This window comes from Mustelus asterias, chromosome 10 (assembly GCF_964213995.1).
Source record: "Mustelus asterias chromosome 10, sMusAst1.hap1.1, whole genome shotgun sequence".
Lineage (NCBI taxonomy): Eukaryota > Metazoa > Chordata > Chondrichthyes > Carcharhiniformes > Triakidae > Mustelus > Mustelus asterias.
Window position 1 is genome coordinate 5,188,888 of NC_135810.1, and position 11,018 is coordinate 5,199,905.

Consider the following 11,018-nt stretch of genomic DNA (forward strand, 5'->3'; position numbering starts at 1 on the left):
TCTATGATTCTACGAATCTATGAAATTTCTCTTCATCTCAGTCTTAAATAGTTTACCCTGTATCCTCAGACATGTGACTCCTTGTTCTGGACTTCACCATTGGGAACACCCTTCTTGCATTTAGTCCTGTTAGAATTTTATAGGTTTCTGTGAGATTCCCCCTCATTCTTCTGAACTCCCGCAAATGCAATCCTAACCTAGTCAACCTCTCCTCATATGACAGTCCTGCCATCCCAGGAATCAGTCTGGTAAACCCTCGCTGCGCTCCCACTAGAGCAAGGACATCCTTCCTCAGATAAGGAGGGTTTTGATAGTATTACACTCTCAGTTAACAAGATCCCTGAGACTCCTTTATAAGATTTCTTGCGTAGTTGTCACTTTCTGAATGGACCATTCTCCATTGCAATTGGCAGACTTCCTTTATTGCTGCTCAAAGTGATTAATGCTCAGAGCAAACTGGCTAGATTTAACTAATTAGGAGGCTTATTGCCCTGGTGGGAAGCGTCAGCAATTTCACTATTATGAACCTTTAATAATAAATCCAGAAATGTACCATCATTAGTGCAGCATAGTCTGCTTGGTAAGAAAATAGTGCTGGGACATTTAAAATAAGATGTTAAGATTTCCTGCACAATACCTGGAGACATATTTGTACGTGACACCACAATCAAGAATTACCCATCATAGCAGCTGCAAATATTAACAGCTACCCACATCGATGCTGGGTCACCATATTTCAGAGAAATGTAGATTTGGGAGTGATTTTGATCGAGGTTTATAAAATAGGAGTGTGTTAATGTGCGCCAATTATTTTATCTGGGTAAGGTTTACTCGGGTGGTACGGTGGCACAGTGGTTAGCACTGCTGCTTCACAGCGCCAGGGACCCGGGTTCAAATCCCGGCTTGGGTCACTGTCTGTGCGGAGTCTGCACATTTCCCCCGTGTCTGCGTGGGTTTCCTATAGGTGCTGGGGTTTCCTCCCACATTCTGAAAGACGTGCTGGTTAGATGTATTGTCCCGAACAGGCGCCGGACTGTGGCGACTAGGGGAATTTCACAGTAACTTCATTGCAGTGTAAATGTAAGTCTTACTTGTGACTGATAAATAAACTTTTTTTCTTAAAAAACTACTTTAGCGGCCCGAGGGGGTCTTGCGCTTGAAGTTTGCTGCCCAGAGTCAGGCTATTTGACCCAGCCAACCTACTTCAGTGTTTATACTTCACATGATCCTCTCCTCCCACCCCTCTCCATTTCATCCCATCAACATATTTCTCCATTCCACTCCCCCTCGTTTCTTCATTTAACTTTCCCTCAAAGGCATTTCTCCACTAAGGGAGTCAGTAGCCTATTGGTAATGGTACTGGACTCAAAGTGATCAATGCACGGTAGCACAGTGGTTAGCACTGCTGCCTCACAGCGCCAGGGACACGGGTTTGATTCCCGGCTTGAGTCACTGTCTGTGTGGAGTTTGCACGTTCTCCCCATGTCTGCATGGGTTTCCTCCGGGTGCTCCGGTTTCCTCCCGCAGTTCGAAAGACGTGCTGGTTAGGTGCATTGGCCGTGCTAAATTCTCTCTGTGTACCCGAACAGGCGCCGGAGTGTGGCAACTCGGGGATTTTCACAGTAACTTCATTGCAGAGTTAATGTAAGCCTACTCATGACTAACAAATAAACTTTACTTTATCTGTAAACATGACTTCAAACCTGACCCTTTGACAAAGGGTCGTCAGCTCTTTTCTCTCCTTACAGATGCTGCCAGACCTGCTGAGATTTTCCAGCATTTTCTCTTTTGGTCCCACCCTGATAGCAACAGAATTTAAGTTCAATAAATCTGGAATAAACCACTAGTCCCATTAATAATACTCAACAAACTATGAGGTTGACATTAAAAAGTCAACGGGTTCAGTAACTTCCTCTGTGGGAGGAAATCTGCCATCCTTACCTGGTCTGGCCTACATGTGACTCCAGACCCACAGCAATGTGTTTGTCTCTGAAACTGCCCGGCAAGCTGTACAGTTGCAGTAAACTGCTACAGAAAAGTCAAATAACAATAAAATTGGAAGGACCACCTATTGACCCAGGCACTGAAAACACCTTCAGTCACTGGGTCAAAATCCAGGAACTCCCTCCCTAACAGCACTGTGGGGGTACCCACACCACATGGACTGCAGCGGCTCAAGAAGGCAGCTCACCACCACCTTCTGGAGGGCAGTAGGGATGGGCAATAAATGCTGGCCCAGCCAGAGATGCTCACATCCTATTAAAGATCTGTTTGTAAAGTAACTTAATATGATCGTGCTGGACTAGCTTTGATCCTCTAAAGGGGGTGTGGAGGAATTTTCCAGGTCCCTCCACACCCTACAATTAATCTGGTTTTTTTTTTCATTTCCCCCAGACTCTGGGAGGAGCTGGCTGGAAGTGGAATGTATCTGGTACACTCAGCCTCACAACCGCGTGACATGGGCTGCTCGGGCTTTATTTTAAATTCATTCATGGGACATGGGCGTTGCTGGCTGGCCAGCATTTATTGCCCATCCCTACTTGCCCCGCTTGGCCATTTCAGGGGGCAGTTGAGAATCAATCACATTGCTGTGGCTCTGGAGTCACATGGGCGGCACGGTAGCACAGTGGTTAGCACTACTGCTTCACAGCTCCAGGGACCTGGGTTCGATTCCCGGCTTGGGTCACTGGCTGTGTGGCGTTTGCACATTCTCCTTGTGTCTGCGTGGGTTTCCTCCGGGTGCTCCGGTTTCCTCCCACAGTCCAAAGATGTACGGGTTAGGTTGATTGGCCATGCTAAAATTGCCCCTTAGTGTCCTGAGATGCGTAGGTTAGAGGGATTAGCGTGTAAATGTGTAGGGACATGGGGGTAGGGCCTGGGTGGGATTGTGGTCGGTGGAGACTCAGTGGGCCAGATGACCTCTTTCTGCACTGTAGGGTATCTATGATACATGTAGGCCAGACCAGGTAAGGACGGCAGATTTCCTTCCCCAAAGGATATTAGTGAACCAGGTGGGTTTTTCTGACAATCGACAATGGTTTCATGGTCATCAGTATATTCTTAATCCCAGATATTTTTTATTGAATTCAAATTCCACCATCTGCGGTGGCGGGATTCGAAACCGAGTCCCCAGAACATTAGCTGAGTTTCTGGGTTAATAGTCTAGCGATAATACCACTAGGCCATTGCCTCCCCCTAAGTGGGTCATTGCCTATGCCATGTTTTTGCATGCTCCTAGCATAGTGGAAAATGCTATTTTCTCCAGTGGTTAAAAATTATTGGGTGGCAAGGTGGCACAGTGGTTAGCACTGCTGCCTCACAGCACCAGGGGATCTGGATCCAATTCCAGCCTTGGGTCACTGTCTGTGTGGAGTTTGCATATTCTCCCCGTGGCTGCGTGGGGGAGTTTGCATATTCTCCCCGTGTCTGCGTGGGCTTCCTCCGAGTGCTCCCGTTTCCTCCCACAGTCCAAAGATGTGCAGCTTAGGTTGAATGGTCATGCTAAATTGCCTCTTGGTATCAGGGGGACTAGCAGGGTGGATAAGTGGGGTTATGGGGATTGGGCCTGGGTGGGACTGTGGTCGGTGCAGACTCAATGGGCCAAATGGCCTCCTTCTGCACCGTAGGATTCTATACATTTGGTTCTTTCCTCTGAGTCAGGATGTTGTGAGTTCATTTCCCACTCCAGAGACTTGAGCACAAAAACCAAGGCTGACAGTCCATCGCAGTATCGAGGGAATGCAGCACTGTCAGAGGTACCGTCTTTACAGTGAGACGTCAAATCCCATCTGCCCTCCCGCCTGGACATAAAGGATACCGGGCACTATTTCAAAGAAGAGTTGGGGATTTAACCCTGGTGTCCTGGCCAGTATTTATCCCTCAATCAACAGTTTATCTGGTCATTATCACACTGCTCTTTCCAGGATTTTGCTTTGTTCAAATTGGCTGCCGTGTTTCCAACACTGACTGCACTTCACCTCATTGGCTGTAAAGCGCTTCGGAACAACCCGAGGTTTTGAAAGGTGCTATATAAATGCAAGCATTTATTTTAACCTGATCTCTACTGCAGTTCCAAAAAGTGTCATTTATATGTAAATAACGTGCCTCATTCTTAAGTACATGCATTACGTCAAATTTTATTACATGGTTGATTTAGAACCTTTTCTTAATGTAATATGTTTACATTATTTTGCCAGTTGAGCTTTATTAGGCAAGTGAGGTTGGTGCACCACGGGTTAAGCTCAAAATCCCAATGCTATTTGTCTTTAGAAATGATTACAGAACGAAATTACAACTGAGCCTAAGAACACAAGTCATTAAGAACAAACAAATCCAATAGAAAAATACAAATATATCGCAGGTCCATCAGTACAGAGAGGACACAGATTTAGCTTAGATCTAAGCACAGTGGTTAGCACTGCTGCCTCACAGCGCCAGGGACTAGGGTTCGATTCCCGGCTTGGGTCACTGTCCGTGCAGAGTCTGCACGTTCTTCCCGTGTCTGCATGGGTTTTCTCCGGGTGCTCCAGTTTCCTCCCACAGTCCAAAGATGTGCAGATTAGGTGGATTGGCCATGCTAACCTGCCCCTTAGTGTCCCAAGATGTGCAGGTTAGGGGGATTAGCCAGGTAAATGTATGGGGTTACAGGGATAGGACAGGGGGGTGGGCCTGAGTAAGGTGCTCTGTCAGAGAGTTGGTGCAGGCTTGATGGGCCAAATGGCCTCCCCCTGCACTGTGGGGATTCTATGATTCCAAAATAGTACTGAGGAGTCGACAGCTCTCACCTGATAGGCTGATTACAGGCAGGATTCTCCAATCTCATTCGTACATGCCCTGCTGCCAGCAAGAATGGAGAATGTGGCACTCAGCCAAAACTCTGTCCATTGCAGCGGGACTGGAGAGTTCCAGCCGCAGGTGAGGTCGGAGGTTATTGGCATATATTTCTTCAACATCTTATGCTATTAAGTACAAAGCAACTGGCATTCATATAGCGCCTTTAACATAGTAAAATATCCCAAAGCACTTCACTGGAGCTAGTCATACAGACAAAATTTGACACCAATCTACAGAATGACATTTGTACAAGTAATGAAAGATATTGGTTTTTAAAGAAGGAGAGAAAGATGGATAGATTTTGGGAGGGAATTCCAGAACTTCAGTTCCAAACAGCTGAAGGCACGGCCGCCAATGGTGGAGTGATTAAAACCGGGAGTGCGCGGGAACATAACATAAAAACTGCAACCAGGGGAAGGCAATTCAGCTCCTTGAGACTGCTCCAACATTTAAGTTAAGTAAGTTTAAGTTTATCTATTATTACCACACTTAGGCTTATATTAACACTGCAATGAAGTTACTGTGAAAATCCCCTCGTCGCCACACTCCGACACCTGTTCGGGTACACAGAGGGAGAATTTAGTATAACCAATGCACCTAACCAGCACGTCTTTCGCACTGTGGGAGGAAACCGGAGCAAACCCACACAGACACGGGAAGAACGTGCAAACTCTGCGCAGTCACCCGAGGCCAGAACTGAACCCGGATCTCTGTGCTGTGAGGCAGCAGTGCTAACCCACTCTGCCACCGTGACATCCACATTTAACACGATCACGGCTGATCTTGTCTCAGCCTCATCCCCACTCTCCTGCCTGCTCTCCATAGCCCTTAAACCCATGGGAAATGTGCAGGGTTACGGAGATAGGGCAGGGGAGAGGGCCTGGGTAAGGGAGTCGGTGCAGACTCGATAGACCCAATGGCCTCTTCTGCATTGTAGGGATTCTATGATTCTAAATCACGTCTTTAAGGGTGGCACGGTGGTTAGCACTGCTGCCTCACAGCTTCAGGGATCCGGGTTCAATTCATCCCTTGGGTCACTGTCTGTGCGGAGTCTGCACGTTCTCCCCGTGTCTGCATGGGTTTTCTCCGGGTGCTCCAGTTTCCTCCCACAGTCCAAAGATGCGCAGGTTAGGTGGATTTGCTGTGCTAAATTGCCCCTTAGTGTCCCAAGATGTGTAAGTTAAGGTAATTAGTGGGGTAAATATGTGAGGTTACAGGAAAGGGCCTGGGTGGGACGTTGCAGACTCGATGGGCCAAGTGGCCTCCTTCTGCACTGTAGGGATTCTATGATTACGAATTAAAAATCTGGATTACTAATTAAAAATCTGTCTATGTCTTCCTTAGGGGATTTTCACAGTAACTTCATTGCAGAGTTAATGTAAGTTTACTTGTGACAATAATAAGCAAACTTTAAAATAAATAAAGTTTAAATACATTTACTCAATTTCCAGCATCCTCGATACTCTGGGTGGTGAATTCCACAGATTCAAGAACCTTTGAGAGAAGTAATTTCTCCTTATTTCCATTTTAAATCTGCCACCCCTTATCCTAAAACTATGACCTCTTGTTCTAGAATGTCCAAGAGGAAACATCATCTCCACGTCTATTTTGCCAATCCGCCTGTCCTCAATCAGATCTCCTCTCATTCTTCTAAACTCCAGGGAGTATCGGCCTAAACTGATCAATCTCTCTTCGTAAGACAAACCCCTCATCTCTGGAAGCAATCTAGTGAAAGAGAATTGGAGAAGCTTAGGGACCGTGATGGATTGTAGGGCTGGGGGAGGGTTACAGAGAAAGGGAGGAGTGAGGCCTTGGAGGGGGGTGGGGCAGGTGTTTAAAAGTGGGTTGGCGGAGGGTTACAGAGAAAGGGAGGAGTGAGGCCTTGGGAGGAATATTTGAAAACAAGGACGGGAGAATTGTAAAAACTGAGGCATTGCTGGGCCAGGAGCCACAGGGGCAATGGTGAACAGAGGGCTTGGGGGTGCGTTTGTGGATGAATTTATGTTATACATTGTTTTAAACTTGATCTCTTGTCAAGGTAAAACAATTAAATGCAAACAAGGAAGGGAAGTGTTGGAGGTACTGTGAACATTCAGAACAAATTGGTAAGCTTCAAGTCTGGAACTGATATTGGAGCTTCCAAACAGCCACTTGGGTTTAAAATATTCTGCAAAACTTCAAAATGCCTGTAGTTTTTTTTTTCTCCGCAGTCTTTCCAAAACACTTCCCGAACTCTGGGAAAAACTTACTTTGCTCAGTCCCAACTTCACTCATGTAATAAAACTCTAATTACCTTCATAATATGTCCAAATACAGTAACGCAGGGCTCCAAATCATGATTTTAAAAGTTGCAGTGAGGTAACACATGTACTTAAGCATCGAGAATTAGGCACATTATTTGCATTTAAAGTCTATCAGAACTCCAACAGAGACCCAGCGAACAAATAATCATTGTACCAGTGGGAGCTGGGGTAGAAACATTAAATATATTTAACAATCGGCACCTGAATTTTTTTATGGGCTTTCTTTCCACGCTGGGTGTAACATGCAAGAACAGGCGACTCTAATTGCAAACATTACACAGGGGCAGTTCCCAGGTGGAAACCATCGTCTGTCCAAAGACAGGAGTTGGGCAGCTGTGGGCCACATTCCCGTCTAAATCAGGAGGTTGAGGATTCAAATCCCACTCCCGAGACTTGAGCAGAAAAATTGAGGCTGACACTGCGGTAACGGAGGAAGTGCTGCACTGTCAGAGACGCTGCTCTTTTGGATGTGATGTTAGGACAATACGGTGGTTAACACTGCTGTCTCACAGTGCCAGGGTCCCGGGTTCGATTCCAGCCTCAGGTCACCGTCTGTGCGGAGTTTGTACATTCTCCCCGTGTCACAGAATCATAGAATCTACAGGCCCATCGAGCCTGCACCAACAACAATCCCACCCAGGCCCTATCCCCATAACCCGACATATTTACAGTCCTAATCCCCCTGACAGTAAGGGGCAATTAACACGGCCAATCAAACTAACCTGCACACCTTTGGAGCAAACCCACACAGATATGGGAAGAATGGGCAAACTCCACACAGACAGTGACCCGAGATCGGAATTGAACCCGGGTCACTGGCACTGTGAGGCAGCAGTGCTAATCACTGTGCCGCCGTGTCTGTGTGGGTTCCCTCCAGTTGCCCCGGTTCCCCCCACAATCCAAAAATACACAGGTTAGGTCAATTGGCCATGCTAAATTGTTCCTTAGTATCCAAAGATGTATGGGTTGGGTTGATTGACTATGCTAAATTTCCCCTTAGTGTCAGGGGGATTAGCAGGGTAAATACAGGGGGTTGCGGGAATAGGGCCTGGGTGGGATTGTTGTCGGTACAGGCTCGATGGGCCGAATGGCCTCCTTCTGCACTGTAGGGATTCTATGATTATAGCAGACATGCTATGATTCTATGATGAAGGCAAAATACTGCGGATGCTGGAATGTGAAACAAAAACAAAAAATGCTGGAAAATCTCAGCGGGTCTGACAGTATCTGTGGAGAGAGAATAGAGCCAACATTTCGAGTCTGGATGATCCTTTGACAGAGCGGAATTGATTCTATGACCTGCCTGCTCTAAAAGGCTGCACAGTCACCACTTTGAAGAGCAGCAGTGGGGAAGTTCTCTCCCCACCACCATGGGGGCTAATATTGATACCTGTACCAAGACCACATCAGGTCAGGGTCATCAGAGTTGGGACGTATTGTTGAAGTTGTACAAGACATTGGGTAAGGCCACACTTGGAATCTGTGTACAGTTCTGGTCACCCTACTATAGGGAGGATATTATTAAACTGGAAAGAGTGCAGAAGAGATTTACTAGGATGCTACGGGGACTTGATGGATTGAGTTATAAGGAGAAGCTGGATAGAGTGGGACTTTTTTCTCTGGAACATAGAAGGCTCATAAGGGTGATCTTATAGAGGTCTATAAAATAATGGGGGGCATAGATCAGCTAGATAGTCAATATCTTTTCCAAAAGGTAGGGGAGTCTAAAACTAGAGGGCATAGGTTTAAGGTGAGAGGGGAGAGATACAAAAGGGTCCAGAAGAGCAATTTTTTCACACAGAGGGTGGTGAGTGCCTGGAACAAGCTGCCAGAGGTAGTAGTAGAGGCAGGTACAATTTTGTCTTTTAAAAAACATTTAGACAGTTACATGGGTAAGATGGGTATAGAGGGATATGGGCCAAATGCAGGCAATTGGGACTAGCTTAAGGGTTTAAAAAAAGGGCGCATGGACAAGTTGGGCCGAAGGGCCTGTTTCCATGCTGTAAACCTCTATGACTCTATCATCACATTGCTACTGGTGGGAGCTTGCTGTGCACAAACTGGCTGCCACATGAGGACACCTCTAAAAAGTACCTGGCTGCAAAGCACTTGGGGACGTCCAGTGGTCGTGAACGGCGCTACACAAATGCCATTGTTGCTGTCTGGCTAGATAGACTGATCCTCATAATTAATTAACCTCCCAGAACCGACTCAGGACTTGCTGGCCTCCCCCCCCCCCCGCGCCTCCTTACCCTGCCTGGGAGATCTAAGCCGGCTTCTACCAGAGTCAGTTCAAGCTCAGTTCAAGGCGAGTCCTACCTCTTTTCAAAATTATACAGAGTGTTTATTTTTTAAAAATAAATAAAACACACACAGGGCGATCCTTTTGTCTATTTCTCTCTGTGACACCGGGAAACTGATCAAAGTGTCAGAGGAATGACCAACAGAACCCGAGATAGTCTGCAACCCTGTTCAGACACTCCAGCCCTCATTTCCCAGTGAAATCTGATGCCTAAAAGGAGGAAATGTTTAACTAGAAAACCAAGTGGGGGAGGAGATTCTTTACATTCACATTTTTTTTTAAAACATAAAAACTTTTGTGTTCAATTCCTGGGACCTCACAATTACACACACATGTATAAATATATATTTTTAAACGCAGATAGATCAAACAATTCCCCCACCCCCATTTTTTTGCCCAATGTGGGAAAGCACAAAGATACAGAGAGAGAGGCAGGGTCGAAACAAAAAGAATAGTTACAAGGTTTGTTACAGATGCTGGGTGCGAGAGGGAGACAGAGGAGCTTGCAACATTGAGTCACCCCCAGCCCCAGGTATCTCCCAGCCACAATCGACCCCCCCCCAAAAAAACTCTATAAACCCCCAGATAAACCCCCTCCCCCTCCGCCCCATACAACAAAAGTCCCTTATAACCCGGAGTGTTGGCTCAAATTCCTCCTCTCCGTTTTGCTGGAATCGAATCCAATTCTCACCTCTCAGCCACTGCGATATTGTCCACGGTTTTTTTGTGTGTGTGCGCCTTCTCTTTTTCCTCCTTCTTCTTTCCCCCCCCCCCAAAAAAAAAGAATTGGACTGGAAGAGACGCTCCTGGCTCCTTCTTGTTGGGGTAGAAAGAGGGGGTGAGGGGCTCCCCAGAGGCAGCAAGGAGAGTGGGTGCGGGAGAGGGAAGAGGGGGAAAGACTTCAGGTGTTTCAGAGTGTGCAGGAAGACAGGCTCCGGGTCGCCATAATATCCCGAACTGCTGAGAGATGTGAGCCTCACATTCCCAGATTGTGTGAGTGTGAGCTACTGATAAACAGCGCCATCCCCACCAAACCTGGAACAGCAGAAGCGCCGCCCAGCCCCATAATAACCCAACCTTAACCCAGCACAGGAACACTCAAACCCATCAATGGGAGTCAGTTCCTGAATTAGGGAGATGGACAATCCACCCAGGCTGGGAAAGTTAGCAGAGTGAATTAGACTCCCCCAAAGAAAGCTAGATACCAAACCTAATCACCATTAAAAATAAACTCGTGATAGAGATGGGAACCCTCACTACAGTTGAGAAACATTCATTATGAGCACTGTTAATGCCATAGCATTCGAGGCTTTAAAGTTTAAAGGCTTACATTTACACTGCAATGAAGTTACTGTGAAAATTCCCCGAGTCGCCACAGTCCGGCACCTGTTCAGGTCAATGCACCTAACCTGCACGTCTTTCAGGTTGTGGGAGGAAACCGGAGCACCCAGGGAAATAAACGCAAACACGGGGAGAATGTGCAAATTCCACACAGACAGTGACCCGAGCTGGGAATCGAACCCAGGTCACTGGCGTTGTGAGGCAGCAGTGCGAGGCTACAGAACTAGGGCTGGGAAATG

The 11,018-nt window shown here is 46.8% G+C and overlaps 1 protein-coding gene across 1 annotated transcript in view; it reads right to left on the reverse strand.

Annotated features, from left to right (window-relative positions):
• LOC144499508 (FERM, ARHGEF and pleckstrin domain-containing protein 1-like) overlaps nt 1-10,457 on the reverse strand; it is a 308,252-nt gene extending 297,795 nt beyond the window's left edge. The window contains exon 1 of the mRNA XM_078221540.1: nt 10,130-10,457. The gene's annotated coding sequence lies outside the window, so the exon portion shown is untranslated. The remainder of the gene's footprint in view (nt 1-10,129) is intronic.
• Nucleotides 10,458-11,018: the final 561 nt, after the last annotated feature.